This window comes from Triturus cristatus, chromosome 7 (assembly GCF_964204655.1).
Source record: "Triturus cristatus chromosome 7, aTriCri1.1, whole genome shotgun sequence".
Classification (NCBI taxonomy): domain Eukaryota; kingdom Metazoa; phylum Chordata; class Amphibia; order Caudata; family Salamandridae; genus Triturus; species Triturus cristatus.
The window spans coordinates 1,155,493,208-1,155,509,023 of record NC_140590.1 but is presented as its reverse complement, the minus strand read 5'-3'; the positions used below and the strand labels follow the sequence as shown (position 1 = coordinate 1,155,509,023).

Sequence of the window (15,816 nt, the reverse complement as noted above, 5' to 3'; positions counted from 1 at the left end):
GGCAAGGCTGTAATGGTCTCAGCCTATACTCAGACTGACATAGGTGTAGTGAAGCCTGAAACAATGGATCACTCCACACAAACTGAGAGTAGTGGGGAGGAAGAAAAGTCTCCCTCTCCCCAGACATTAGGAAAAGGTCAGCCTCCTCAGGGATCTGACCTCACCCCTTGTGAAGGAACTGCCCCAGAGGTAGCCAGGCCTGGCCTGGCAGAGCCTCTGATGTCAGTGGCCCCTTCCAAGGTGGGATCCAGTCTGGTGCAGGTAGCCTGCCTCTCTCTACCCTGCCTCAGTCAGCCCAGGGCTGCAGAGGTCAGGGAGGCCAGTGGACCCCCAGAGGGCCCCTGTCCACAAGAACCCCCCCATCAAAAGAATGAGGATTGCCTGGCTAGTAGCCCTAGTCAGGTGATGGGTAAAAACATTCCTGAGGGATCTCCTTTACAGGTAGTTAGGGACCTCCCCCAGGGGGATTCTGTTGGGCACAGGCAAACATGGGACCTTAGGGCCCCAAACCTGACCTGTCCCTCCAGTAAGCCCACAAAAGGGACCCAGCCTCCAGCTTTAGGTAGCCAGAGGCTGACCCTGAGAGCACAGTGCAACTCAGTTAAGGAAAGAAAGGCATCCATGGTGGAGGGGGATTGGAGGAAGCTGAGGCCTCACTTTGAGGACACTCACTTCAGTACTCCATCTCAACACCAGCCTTTTACTTCGCCAAGACACACCAAAGGTAGAGATTCCCTATGGTGGAGACCCTCTGATACCCTTAGGGTGAGGGATTGCTTAGTGGACCATGAGACAGGGGGTAACCATGCCAGTGCTGGTTCCTCCTTATATGGCCACTTGGGCAATATAGGCTTACCTGGTCAAGGTCAGCCTTATCTCCCTTCGTTTGGGGGGGGGTTGTGTAGGAAGGTGGATATCTGACTATGGTTACCCCCAAATTTTTGCCTAGTGTCTAGCTGGTTTTTCGACTTAGTTGGCCTGAGATCCTGCTATTCAGGATCTCAGCCTGGCTGTTCTCTCTTTAAAATGGACTCCATGTACCCTAGGTACATACCCAATTGGTTGGATCACCCTGTCAGCCCCTGTACCAGTGTACACTAGGTACCCAGGGCATTGGTGTACCCAAGGCCTGCCAAGGGCTGCAGCATGTATTATGCCACCCCAGGCTTGGCCTAACAATCTGACACAACTGGCTGATCACTCAGCTGGGGTAAGTTGGTGTAATCACCTCTTACTTAGGTGTAGTATACCTATACCTAAACTTAAATGGGACACCTGGTAACCTATAAGTCACTCCTATGGCAGGCCTTAACAATCCTGAAGGCAGAGTGCTTGGTTCCATGTGAGATGGTGCTCTGGCATGAGCTGAGCCTGTCTGCAGTGGTCGGAACAACTTCCTTCTACTGTTTCCAGATATCGTCATACCATATACTCTTAAGTGCATTATGAACCTCGCGGTTAAATGCTATCTTTGGTTTGGCTTTATCAAAACATGTCGAGTAAGGTGTCATACGAATTGGAATACTAACCCCTCGCCAATTCTGGCGACGGGGTTAGCATTCCACCCTTCTAGAGGGACACGACATGTACAGTACCTGAAACCCGGGTAAAATCAGACATAGCCTCAGCTCCACAAAATGGATGCTGCCACCACAGACACAAGTCTGCCCTCCTGCTGCTGGGAGTCCTTCCAGCTTGGGAGGTGTGGACAAAGGGTTTCCTGCCAGGGGAGGTGCGTGCACCACCCCAGACAGGATTTTGTGTATTGGTCAGGTAGGGCTTGAAAGAAACCAGACATGCCTGTGGCTCACAAGGAGCCTCGGTGCATATGCCAGTTCAAACCGGTCCGGGGGCACACCAGTCCCGGGCCTGGGGCGAGCTGGACAAAGGATTGGGGGTGTAACCACCCCCCTTCCTGGTCCCACCCTTAGGGAGGGACCTAGCAGGTAGTCCGGCCCCTAGAATCCGCTTAAAGGTAGGAGCTGTGTCCTAAGACTTCAGACATCCTGGAATCAACTTGAAACTAAGAAGAAGACGGGAACTTCGACATTCTGCTGCACAGAAGACTGAAGAAAATCTCCCCTGTGGTCAGGGAGTGACCACCTTGCTAACGCAAGCACCATCCAGCGAATCACCGTCTGCTTTGCCGCCGCCTCCCGCCGGAGCCCGAGCCCAGAGACTGACAAGACCTGGACCTCCAGACCTCTCACCGCCCGATCCACAGTCCCTGCAAAGAGGAGACCCGTGGAGGCACCGAGACACGTGGAGCCAGCCATCTTGAAACGACTACGACAAGCTGACCAGTGCAACAACCGAGGCTCCCTCCAAGTTGTGCTTTGGGTCCTGAGAAGCCCAACCCTCGAGCAGCATCTGCACCAAAGGTGAGCCCTCCAGCATCTCCACGATCTGCGTGGGGCCCTTCTGCATTTTTGCCACTCGACGCGCCTAACCGGTTGCTGGCCCGCTGGCTAGTGGCCATCTTGGCGACGAAATCTACGACAAACACCGCTGGTCTGGTTGCTCCAGACTGGCCCTTGCTCCCCTCCAAAGGAGCAATCCCTCTGACCTTGCTGGTCAGAACCAACAGCTGATTTCCGAATCCTCCTGCAATTGCTTTTGCCAAGGCTTGTTTGCTTCGATCAAGTCGCCGACACCGCCGACAGCGAGAGCCTGCGTGGGACAGCTCGTGAGCCGACTCCTGGACGTCGTCGACCTTCAGGGACCACGTGGCTGCGGAGACAAGCTACCCCTCATCACCTGTTTGCACCCGACATCGCCTGGTACCCACCTGGTGCCACGCTGGTCACTGGCTAGTGACTGTGAACACTGTCCCCTCTGCTTACAGGTCTTCAACATCTCCGATCCACTCTTGGATCCACTGCATCTCTTCCCGACCGACCGCCTGCAGCATCTTTGTCCCAGGCTCAACGGAACAGATAGAAGAAACCCGACGCACTTTGAGGCCTATGCACCCGCTTCCTGTGGGTGAGGTAAAGCTGGTACTCCGGTGCCCATGTGTAGTAATACATCTCTAGTGCCTGTGTTCCAAATCTTAAGTTCCTAGGTCATCCGGAAGATTCCTTTTGCAGTAACTTTGTACTTTTTACGCACCCATTGAAACCTATGGGAGCCCGCGTGTGACTATTTGCTCTGCACACGCCACCCGTGGACCTCCTGGTCACTAACTGACGTTAGCTCCTTGTAGGCCCAGCGATTCTAGAGGCCCTAGGCCTTTTCCCTTTTCTGTTCGTGGTACTTATACCACTATTTTAGTATATGGTTTGAGTGGCCACCAGGGCCTATCCATATAAAGTGCAACTTCTGTGTATTCTACTGTAATCTTGTTTGACGATTTGTGCTCCTGTGCTCATAAAGAGACTAGGGGTTACTTTGAGAAATAAATACATATATATTTTGAATACATATCTGTGTGGTGTCCTTTCATTGGTATAAAAGGGGGTTACTATTGGTAAAACAGCTTGCTTAACACGCATCACGAGTTTAGCCTCAAAGACTGCTTAGCCTACGCTACCACTAGGGCAGCTAGTCCGAAAAGGTTGACTTACAACCACACCATAAGGGTTGCTTGGCATGGTACAAGGTGGTCACTAGAACTAGTGAACAGCATATACCAGGCCAACTTCTCACACCCTCGTTTACAGCATATTCTGAATCTGGGAATGCGTCAAATGCCAAGGTTGTTATGTGCGAACACCCACGGTAACACCCATGGCATAGCTCCCCATTGTAGTGTGAGGCAATGCAGTGACTTGCACTGCCTAGCCTCACCCCATATTTACAAGGCCATGCAAAGCCACACTGGGTGGCTTTACGTGGCCTTGTAGATATGGGTAAGCCCACTGTGCTGCAGGAGCATCATAAAAAGTGACGTTCTGATGGCGCACTGAGCTTGTAAATAACCCCCTAAATACCTCTGTGATACATTGAAAGGATTGTACGAGCCACCTCAGAGTTCTTTCACCCGATAAAGAAAATCGGCCTTCGGTCTTGTTTACCTAAGGTCACTCCTTGGTGACTTGCAATATCCTTTTAATATACAGCAGAGGGTAAATTATCCCATATGTAATTGAGACATAGGGGATTTGTTTCACTTTTCAGCCACAACAAGTTGCAATTTCAGCCAATGTTTGAGAAGATTAAGGAAGATGGTTTCTTTCTGACATCATCACTTATATAAAAATATCATGGTGCACTATTGTTGCTTGAAAACAAAACTCTACTCTTGAAAAATGATACTTGTATTCATCTCTTGCTCAGCCAGTCTCAAACTTGGTTATTCCTTAAAGCAAACCCTACTGCATTTTTTGTTATATGAGTGCATATCCACTTTGTATAGTGTGAATGAATGGTGTAAGTGGCAGACAATGCACTAAACCTATAAATGGCGACTGTCTAACAACAAACAGCACATTACAGTACACACATTTTTATGTGAACTTTATAAGTTTCCATTAAAAGGACTCATTCCAGAAGTGGTAACACCCTTACAGCACCTCTCAAAGAGAATAACATCATGACGCTTCAAGGGAGTCTATCAATTAAAGCCTCCGGAGCAGCCTTTGGTTTTGCTCATTAACCAGTCGCAGGCATCGACAATTCTTTCAGATCACAGGCACCCTGGAGAAAAGATGTGTCTCTTCTTTAGATATATGTCCCTGCGCTCTCTTAACCACCCCCTCTTTTGCTATCAGTCTGAGGCAACTCAAGGTCAGCATTAACCGGCGGGAAGGGTTACTTCTCAACAACAAGCATTGGCATAGCCAATAGGTCTCGCCTTTGGGACCTTATGTGTTTAGCCATGCAACAGTTAATGTTGTTGCACCAAGGATATTGTGATGGCTAACTAAACACTTATAAGGTCCCAAAGGCGAGAACTATTGGTTATGCCAATGCTTGTTATTAGTTTGTTTGTATGGGTATGTGGAAAAGGTCCTGTGGTTTGTAATGTGCACCTGCATTAATAGCCTTTTTGACACACTTTGGATGATCAAAGTAGTTTATGGAGTGTTCTCTCGTTACCAATGTCTGGTTTCATTCAGGGACTGTGCTCAGGGCCTGATACTTTTCATTGGATCTCAGGCCTGTGGGAGTCGCGATAGGTTTTTGACGTCATGTCATCTTGCATGCAATCTAACAAAAATTTTGCTCGAAACACCGGCTCAAACGATTGCAAAATGACCAGAGTGTGCTTTCTGTACGAAGAAGCCCTGGGAAGCCTTCCTTCCCACGTTGTTAACAGCCTCAGTCAAGCGCTCGCCTCAACATTCACCAACTCCTATCAGTCAGCAAAGCCGGCGGTCAACTTCCACACATTTGCCAGTGCCGTGAAACCCAGGGAAGTTTGTTTACGTTCTTCTGTGCCCTTCCGCCACGTAGTACCGCCCCATCGCCGGGCTCCACCTATCGCTTACCTTATCCAAATCTTTGGCCCCTCCCCTCAACTCCAACATGCCCACCTCTCGCTTCCTGGTGCGGTTGCTTTCAGTTTCCTTTACCGCGGTTCTGTGTAGGGCTGGCCCCAGTCGACCACCGACAGATGCGAACGGAAGGTAAAACAGCGAACCCGCACGAACCGAGGTCCGCAGGGGTGTGCCCGAGGCAGGGTCTGTTGAATCTACATCCTCCAGGGTATGTTCCAAGTCTGGGTGTCCGCGGGTATGGATTGCTGGGGAGGGAGGTCTGTCAAAGGTGGGTGCATGCGGAAGGTGTTTGACGGGTCTGCTCCCAGGTGTTGCTTTAAAAAACAAGATAAGCCCGGCGGAGCGTGGCGCGCGCGCGCTTGGGGGCGTGTGCGTGCTTGGGGGTGTGTGCGTCTGCGCAAGCGCGTATCAGAAGCGCGTCCACCGACCCCGATCGCTGCGCGTGCCCCGGTCTGTCTCCCTTGAGAGGCATCAGGGCAACAATAGTTCTCGTTGGCGGCAGCGCGAAGCGCTGCAACGCCAGCGAGACCTAAAAAGGAGAGTCTTTTTTGCGTGCCCTGTGTTTTGCATGTTGCTATGTGAGACGCCATCGGGTATTTGGCATCTACACTGTGCATGGCACGGACATGCTCGCTGATGCGTTCCTTCAAAGATCTTATCGTGCTTCCAACGTATTGCAATTTACATGTGCATTGTAGGATATAGACAACAAAGGAAGAATTACAGTTGACGTTACAGGTTATTCTGTGTTTCTTGCCATTCCAACCGCTGAATTCCTTGGTGCCATTCATGGCCCATTTACAGATGCCACAACATCCGCATTTGAAAAAACCAATGGTGTGAGGTTTAAGCCATGTAGAGGATACAGACGTGGGGTGTGGCTTGTAGTGTCGTTTCTCTTTTGATATTATTTATTCTGTTAGTAGCTTTTTTGAGGGTCTGTGGTTTGTATCCACGTTTGACAAGCCTATACTTCATGTCTTTCAGGCAACTTAAAAACTCTGTATCTTCACAACAGTTCCTCCTGGCTCTGGTGAATTCTCCAAAAGGAATTGTCTCTATCTGATGTAAGGGATGTGCACTGTCAGCGTGGAGAATGGCATTGCACGAGGTTTCCTTGCGATACAATCTACTGTGTAGGGAATTGTCTTTGACGTATAGTTCAATATCCAAGAAGGAGATGTTGGTCATGCTAGATTCGCATGTGAATTTCATATCCATGTTGTTGGAGTTGAGGTATTCACAGAAATAGTTCAAGTTCTCTTGCGTGCCCGACCAAAGAAGTAAACAATCATCAATGTATCTTCCCCAGTATATGATGTAGTCATTCACTCCTTCTTGGATATTGAACTATACGTCAAAGACAATTCCCTACACAGTAGATTGTATCGCAAGGAAACCTCGTGCAATGCCATTCTGCCTGAAAGACATGAAGTATAGGCTTGTCAAACGTGGATACAAACCACAGACCCTCAAAAAAGCTACTAACAGAATAAATAATATCAAAAGAGAAACGACACTACAAGCCAAGACCTGCAGTAACACAGGCAAACAAACTGTCAGACTGATCACGGAGTACAACGCCATCAGTACCACAATACGCAAAAGTTTCAACAAACACTGGGGTATCTTACGGGCTGACCAAGCTCTCAAGGACAACATCACTGATCGACCCCAAATAACATTCAGAAAAGGGAGAACACTAAGAAGCAGACTCTGTCCGACTATTCCACACCCCACGTCTGTATCCTCTACATGGCTTAAACCTCACACCATTGGTTTTTTCAAATGCGGATGTTGTGGCATCTGTAAATGGGCCATGAATGGCACCAAGGAATTCAGCGGTTGGAATGGCAAGAAACACAGAATAACCTGTAACATCAACTGTAATTCTTCCTTTGTTGTCTATATCCTACAATGCACATGTAAATTGCAATACGTTGGAAGCACGATAAGATCTTTGAAGGAACGCATCAGCGAGCATGTCCGTGCCATGCACAGTGTAGATGCCAAATACCCGATGGCATCTCACATAGCAACATGCAAAACACAGGGCACGCAAAAAAGACTATCCTTTTTTGGAATAGACATAACCAGAAGCAATGTCAGAGGTGGTAACCGTGAACTGAGACTAAGAAGACAAGAGGCGACATGGATCATGCGTCTTCAGTCGGTTAAACACGGTCTTAACATCGACCATGAATTGCAATACTTTCTAGGAACCTAAGTACCTTGACTGTGTCCTTTTAGGCTGAATCCATTCCTGTAACCTTGTGCAGCTTCTCTTTCTGTTGTATCCATGCTGCTTGTTCTCAACACATGACCTACAGTCTTGTAGCATTACCTTCGTTATTTAGTAATGATTATATTCTCACTTTCTGCTGCTCATACTCTTTGAGTTTCTCACTCGAATGTCATATCATCGTTTATCACAGTCATTTGACTTGAGATAGTCCATTACCAATTAGTCACTCCTATGCTGTCTTTTCTTAATTTGTTCTCTCATTAGGTCTCTTATCACTTGTTTGTCTTATTACTATGTGCTCATATTTATTTACTATAGAGAAAATATCAATAGCTGATTACCTGTACTACGCTTTCTTTTCTATTTGCTCATAAATCATGTTTTTACTTGCATTTGTTTGCCACTATATCAACCTACTCATTGAACTTATTTCTTTTTTTTTTGATTGATAAACTGGCTGTGAGCCCTAGTCCTCCCTATGCAGGATTTTTTAGTATGTTTACCCTGATTCTCTCTTTTACTTCTATTCTACGTTGCATTTCATCTTAGCACTGAAGGCACTTGTTATAATCGCCACCTCCTTCTGTGCGTTAACCCACACGAGCCGTTGTCGACTCAACACGCGTCACCAGGATGACAGTGTTAATCACTCCCTCACTTCCGTTCGAACACACTTCCGCGTGCACCGCGCGTTCTAGTTGTTTATTCCACCACGAACACACCCTCTACTTAAACTTCCGGTTCCACAACCATGATGTTCCCACATCTTGGAATCGGTGGATCCATTACCCGCGATCCACAACTCACTCGGTAAGGATTTTCCCCGCTTTCCCCACTAAACCCACTTTTATTTTATTTTCTGACTCTCACCAGGCTCACTTGTGCCCTTTACATATCCATAGAGTGTACAGTCAATTAACCAAGTGGCTGGTGCACATCGCCGCCTTCTTCACCACGTCGGGTTGTCGGTCCCATCGTACCGCACCCTTCACCTTCCATACTCAGGAACGATCTTCACGATTAAGTTAACAGGTACTTGCTTTATACACATTTCTCCTCCATTTGCGGCATTTCTCCTTTTTTTTCACGGCTCCTATTTACCGAGTTTTCGTTCCCGCTTTCCCGATCTTGTCTGCTAACACTGCACGGCTCTCTTGCTTTCATGTGTTTCGATGTTTCCATGGATTGTTTCTGTCACATTTTCAACCTTGGTACGATAGTTACCGTTTTGGAGCATTGTACTAATTGTTTTTGCCTCGTCTACACAATTTAGTTGTAACAGTGCAATACTACTTTATGATTTCCTTAAAATTTTGCATCTGACTGTATGGTCTTCTGGGAAGGTCTTTATATCTACGATCAATTTGTCACCATATTCTTTGTTCCACACATGTTTAACTGAGATTTGGGCTCACGCGATGATGTTTGCTGTAATTATCATGTGACTTTACCCAGTATTTGTATTTTTAGTTTAAACTTTCACGTAATTGTGACATGCTTCTGTTTTTGTCCAGTGCTCGCATGCTCCTGTTAGCTCGATTATATCCTTTGCTGGCCGTTTTGGTCTACATCTTCTGTCTTTTTCTGTCTTTTCTGTCTTTCTTTGGTATCTTCCATGCATTTTCCTAGCCAACTATCATTTTAATTTGTCGACCAGTGCTGTGTTTTTGTGAAATAAGCATTGTGCGCATATGGACACGGTAATCTTGTCCATATTTTGTTTTCATCTTGTAACGTATTATTCTATTTCAAGCACTCTTTTGCCTTTACCATTTTTCATCTTACGACTGTATACGTGCCATGTTATTTATTGAATTTTTCTTGGTACACCTCGATCATGACCACTGTTTGACACTGTTGGACTCACTTTCCTTGCACTATCTTCAAACCTTGCTTTCATCTCTTATAGGACATCTACTTGTCCCTTGGCTCTAAATAACTGCTCACACACATTTCTTACTTCTGTCTCCATTTTGATTAGTCGCTAGCTATTCCAGCTACAACAGGGTGTTTTTCCTGGTTTTCACAAATTCTGTCTTCCATGGCTTTATTTTCTGGTGCACGTCTGTTCTTAATTATGAGCCTTTTACACAGCACGTTCATGCTGATGTCCTTCTTAGCCCTGAAGAGTCATATCTTTACACGGTGTGACGAAACACGTGTCGGCTGATGAATTGTATGCTATGTATTGGTCAGATGTTGACTTACATAAAGAATACTTTTCTTTAATTTTCCTGATGTCAATCTTCATTTTTTCATAATCCTACAGACTCTGAGCTTATTTCATTCCTCCACCAGGTACTATTGATAGTATTATCCTGAATGTGTGCGCAGGACCTTTGTCTTTTGTTTCCTTAAGTGGGTTTCTCCCACTTGATTGCAGGGGTTTTTACTTGGGTTGGTACCCCTGACCTGGCAGCACCACATTTAATTTTCTCCAGTGAAAACTCACAGTGCACACGCTTGAGCGCCATCTTCCTTTATCCCCATCCAACCCCTTCACAGTGTGATCTCTGGACGAACTAATGGTATGTTTCATACTGAAGACCCCGAAGAAGGGCCATCGGCCCGAAATGCATTAGGCAATTGCAGTTGCTAGAGTAAAGCGTGTCAGGATGGGAGGCAGGGCTTTCAGTACGGCGGCAGCTCGCCTCTGGAATCAGATCCCCCTAGAACTGCGGCAGGCCAAAACGCTGCTGGGCTTTAGGAAGGATCTCAAGACATGGCTATTTCGTCAGGAATAGTTGGGCTTCGACCCTGACCATTGGCTAGTCGTTCTGCGCTGTTTTATGCTATCGTAGTCTCGTAGCGCCAGGATACCCGAAGGGTAGCAGAAAGCGCTTTATAAAAGATTATACAATACAATACAATACAATGAACAGTTTTTGAAGAATATTATGTTGTGTTTGTTTGTGTAAACACCATACATGAACTAACATTATTAAATGGATTGTGAACCATTTCAACAAACTTGTTGATGTACTTATGAGTTTATGTACTCAGTAAAAATTGTTGGATGATATGTTTTTTGAAACAAACGGTATAACTTATGCAATGTTTATACTATAAGAGTACAGAAGCACTAGCTAAAGTGCATAGTGGTCAGGTCGAGGAGACTTGAAGTAGGGTTCACTGTATACCACCCACCTCTACTCTACTTCCCTTAAATCATTGGTACTTTCCCCGCATTAGCTTTTAGTACATAAAGCATTTTCTAAACAGCAAAGCAGATGCCACGCATGTGGGTCTTAATGATGCCATGTTAATGTGTTCTGCTCATGCGCAGGAAATTCCCTCCAAGCCGGTAGACGTCACATTGCGTAGATGCAATTGATGCATGCACAGTAAAGTTTTCCCCTGTTACAGCCGTGTTTAGTCCGCTATCCGTATTAATGGTTGGTAAACACATATGCAAGCTTCTCTATCCTTTATGCTAATGAATTGCTTGATGATTAGTCACAAGACACAATTAGTATTTCGTGTTAATAAGTTGGAGAAAGATGGTAGTCAATAAAGACCTTCCACTTGATTGTCTCATTGTGAATGACCACCCAGAGGTTGGTCTGAGCCAAAGTGGGGTACCGGCCTAAGGCCAGTCCCCACCCAAGGATCCTGGGAAGGCTGACCATGCAGTTAGTGTAGATAAGCCCCCCCCCCCCACAAAAAATTGAAGAGACAGTGTAAGGAAGGTAAACAACTGTTAGTTACAGTTCCTGAAGGCCAGGGAGATTCTACCCCAATAAGGGAGAACTCCAAAGTTGGTGCTGGTGGAATTCTCCCTGGAAGAAGGGTGTTCACTACCAAGTGTAGTGGCCCCTACCCTAAAACAGCAGACAGGCCACCAGAACCCAAAGAAGCCTGTAAGTTAGCCCCTTCATCTACCAGTGAAGAGCTAAAGGTGTGGTTCTGGGCACTGACAGCAGTCAGTGCCTCTGCTGGGTGTTAGTCTTCATGGCAGCACTGTCCTTGGCATGGTGGTCTAACCCCATGCCAAATAGCAAGTTAGGCCCCCTGACTCTTTTGGTCATGGTGGTTTGCTCAAGCTGTAGGTAACCTCGATGGGTAAGCTGGGTTTTGCCCTAGCTAAATTAGAATGTGCAGAGGTAGGCACCTCTAACCCCAAACTAAAAAGATTGGGTAAAGACACTAAAGAGCAAGGAAAGCAGCTTTGGGAATTAGGTCCTAAAACGGTTGCGGTAGGCCAGGTCCTCAAAGTGACTGACCTGGACAGAAAGATGTAAGGCAGAGTAGGTCCTGCAACTTTCAAACCACTTCCTCTATTCTTCCTTGCCTGAAAGACTAGGGAGACTCTACCAGGTTTGGCATAGTCTCCTGGCCTTTGGGCTGGTGGGGCTTGTGTAGGAAACTGTATTTCTTTTGCAGTAACCTACCTACTTTCTGACAGATTTTGCACGCACTTTGACTTGATGTGCCTGGGTCCCTGCATATCAGGTTCCCAGGGCCTGTGTTTTTTCCCAAAACTGTACCTTTGTACTCCCAATTGGCACCTCTCTTGACACATGTAAGTCCCTTGTAAAAGGTATCATGGGTACCAAGGGCACTGTGACCAGGGAAGGCCTCTAAGGGCTGAAGCACATATTGTGCCACCCTTAGAGGTCCTGTACCTTAACACATATGCACCATTGCAGACTGCGTGTTCTGGTGGTATGTTTCATATAGGTACCCCAATATAGGCTCAAGTAGTCACCTAACCTTTCACCTATATTCTCCCCTATCATTACACTACATAACTGTACTTGGAACTGACATTTTACCTAGTTACGGTACTGCTTACAGGACGTAGGGCTTTCCCTGAAAACTATCCTCATCCATTATGCATGAGGATTCTTGGAAACTCAGCAGGACTACTATCTTCTGCATAATAACTATGTATAAGGGTCATTCCTTCCGTCATCCTAAGTCCAACATGACACAGCAAGGTAGAACCCCTGAGGGTAACACTTTGGGTATATAAACACCATATCTTTGCCGAGGCCGGGAGAGGAGAAAAGGACTTCCATGCTGACACACTGACGCGAGACGCTGATGTTCCTGCACACAGACACTCCAGCTCGCAGTGGTCTGACATCCTTTGCAGGGTGTCTATCTCGAGACCAAGACAGGGTCCCATAGTCTCTCACTTTAGGTAATGGGGTTGACTTTATCCCAGAGGGATTCTTGGCTGCACACCAGCATACATGCTAGGTACACTTAGGTACATCTAGTTAGGGTCACATCGTAGGAGTACGCATTTTTACTGTCATGTGTTTTAATATGTGCCTGTATTAATTGATTTAGTACTATGGTAGAAATCTACCACTCTTTTACTCTGTTGGTGCTTATAATCATTTATATCTCTTTCTGTCTGATGGTTGTTTCAGCCCACCTATTTTACACTAGAATGACACTGGTTCAATAAATGCTTTTTTTTAAAGTCCCGAAAGACACCTCACAAGGTCCCAAGCTGTCCTTGGGACAAAGTGAGCACCAGTGACTGAGCGAAAAGTAATGTACTGTTTCCATGATCCCTGATGGGACAGAGTTGTCATGTTCGATAGTTGCCAAGCACTATTTTCTCCTTTGTAAGAGGGGTTTCTAGTGGCACTGTGAGCTACCTGGTTTACAGGCGAACATACTCAGTGGGGGGTGTCTGGAATCAGTCTGAACACCAATCCCACAGTCTATGTTGTCTAAACGCACAAATCCTATATAGGTTTATAGAAACTACACGACATGGCGCCGGCAATGTTGGTTTGGTACTTATTTAAGGGTCAAATCTGAGTAGTTCAGTCGTGCTATTCACAGAGACCCCTACTCACATGTCCCCAGAGACGTCTGGAGTGGGAAGGGAACTATCCGCCAAAGCTGAGCAGGCATATCCTACGTATTGGCTGTAGGTTTATCAAGCTTGAAGGACAAGTTGTTCCTATTGTGCATAAAACCTTATCTCAGTTTTCTTAAAACTTCTTCTTTTTCAAAATAATGACTGACGAAGACGCTGCTGTGCCAGCACATCGAGCAGTTGCAGCAAGGGAGGAAGAAGATGAAATAAACATTTCAGAAAATATAAGAACTGCCCATAATCTGAAACTGCAGACTATGGAGTCACAGCTAGGAGTGGGACAGTAACATTCGTGATTGAGGCACACGAATCATATAGAAAAGAGGTATTTTATTCATAGGTTAAAATTCCCCAAGCAGATGCACAATCAAATACATTTTATTCTCCTACTGAGGATGAAACACCAGACGAATACTGTCCGTATGAGGACATTGAAGCTCCGCTCATCTACCAGGAGCACATAAACTGGTTTAAAGGCGCCCTCTCAAACACAAAAGAAAAAGTTAGACTTGGTCCGCTCAGAAGAGATGGAGCGACTTGGCCAGTCTTACAACCTACACACCACTTCCAGACACTGACACAATATCAGCAGCAGATTTACGTCCACTACATAAAGAAATAATAAAACTTTACAGAAACCTGACACAGTTTGGGATGAGAACACTCACACTGCAGCCAGCAAGAGCTACACAAGCAGGACAAATTCAGGGATATACAACTAAAATAACACCACAAACGCTACACACAGTTATGGGTAAAATGCCCACTAGACATGAGCAAATGCCATTTTGGATAGCTCAAAACTTGACGGATAACTCCCCAGATAGAGGATTGTACCTCTTGATGTACAGTTTTCGCTGCCATATATACCAGAACTCATGGTATCCCTTCATTAGCCATAATACCAGATGTAGTAAGACACATACAGAATGGCTATGGAGCAGAACCTGCTCTGAACTTATGGATGTAATTATTAGGTAATTTTGCCCAGGTATCAGCTATTAAATTTGCAAATATAAAAGGTGAGGCAGCAGCAGTGGAAATACGCCTGTGGGATTTCACTCCTTTACAGCAGGAACGTGAATTATCTAAAATTATTGAAGACACCTATGCTGAATTAGGTAGAGATAGTTTGGGAGCAAGAGCAACAAACCCTCAACTCATGCCTGGACCTGAAAAAGAGAACACTAAGCAAGCACCCTATTCTTCCAAGAAGAAATGGGATTACAATAAAAAACAAAAGAATAGGGAGAATAGATCACAATCCAGGGGTGAGTCTCCGCAACAGGAGCCCTCCGAAAGGAGGTACAACCATAGGAATCGTGATAACATTAAAAACCCTGTCAGGTATCAGGGGACTGATACACATTCCTCTCGTTCCTTTCAGGGTTCATCAAAAAAACTCAGAGAGGTAAGGACTGTCAGAACACAGACAAGAAGAGCGTACAAAGTCCAGAGACACGCAACCCGTTTCAGACTATACTTCCAAAAATGAAGAAAAGCCAAAAACAAAATCTCAATTTAAAAAGAAGAAAGCAGCATGTCTTAAAATTAGACATGCCCAGAATTCTGAGGACTCAACTTCTGAATGGGGAATGGGCTCTGAAGATGCTAGACAGCACAGCAGAAGTAACAATAGCTTGCCAGAACCTGATGGAATTTCTGGTGACAGCGGAGTTGAAAGAGCATATCACGGTGGAAACACCTGATACAAGGGTAAGTGTCCCGCATAGGTTACATGAAATAACACTACAAATGAAGGGGGACAAACTCAGAAAAATTAAAGGTCTCTTTTGGGAGAACCTGATTTATGGCTATGACATCCTTTTAGCTGAAAAAGATTGGCAGCCTGAAATTGTTATGGATTGCCCAAAGGGGGAAACAGTAATTTTACCGGCATATTTCCAACCTCGTTCCTATATACTTCAACCACACATACACACAGGAGTGGGCGGTAGCACTTGCTCCAGCCTTATATCGCAACCATGTTGGGTGGGATGCTGAGTCATCTCACCATACAATCCCAGTAAGAACTACTCCAACTCCACAGAGACAGTACCCAATAAAACAAGAAGCAAAAAAAACGTTCAGGGAGATCTTAGATCAACTTGAATACCAGGGTGTAATTGAAACTTACACCTCTTCAATGAATAATCCTTTGTTTCCAATGAAACCCGATAATTCATACTGTCTAGTTTTAGACTACAGATATCTGAACACATGCACTAAAACATTTGCAGTACAGAAAGCACACAGTGCTGCATTAATGAATAACATTGTGCGGAAAA

General features: G+C 45.7%; 1 long non-coding RNA gene across 1 annotated transcript; it reads left to right on the top strand.

Annotated features, from left to right (window-relative positions):
• Window positions 1-8,426: 8,426 nt before the first annotated feature.
• On the top strand, window positions 8,427-10,001 carry LOC146811311 (uncharacterized). The gene is made up of 3 exons (XR_014965810.1): window positions 8,427-8,496; window positions 8,589-8,718; window positions 9,807-10,001. It is a non-coding gene; the product is annotated as an uncharacterized LOC146811311 (long non-coding RNA).
• The last annotated feature ends 5,815 nt before the right edge of the window (window positions 10,002-15,816 follow it).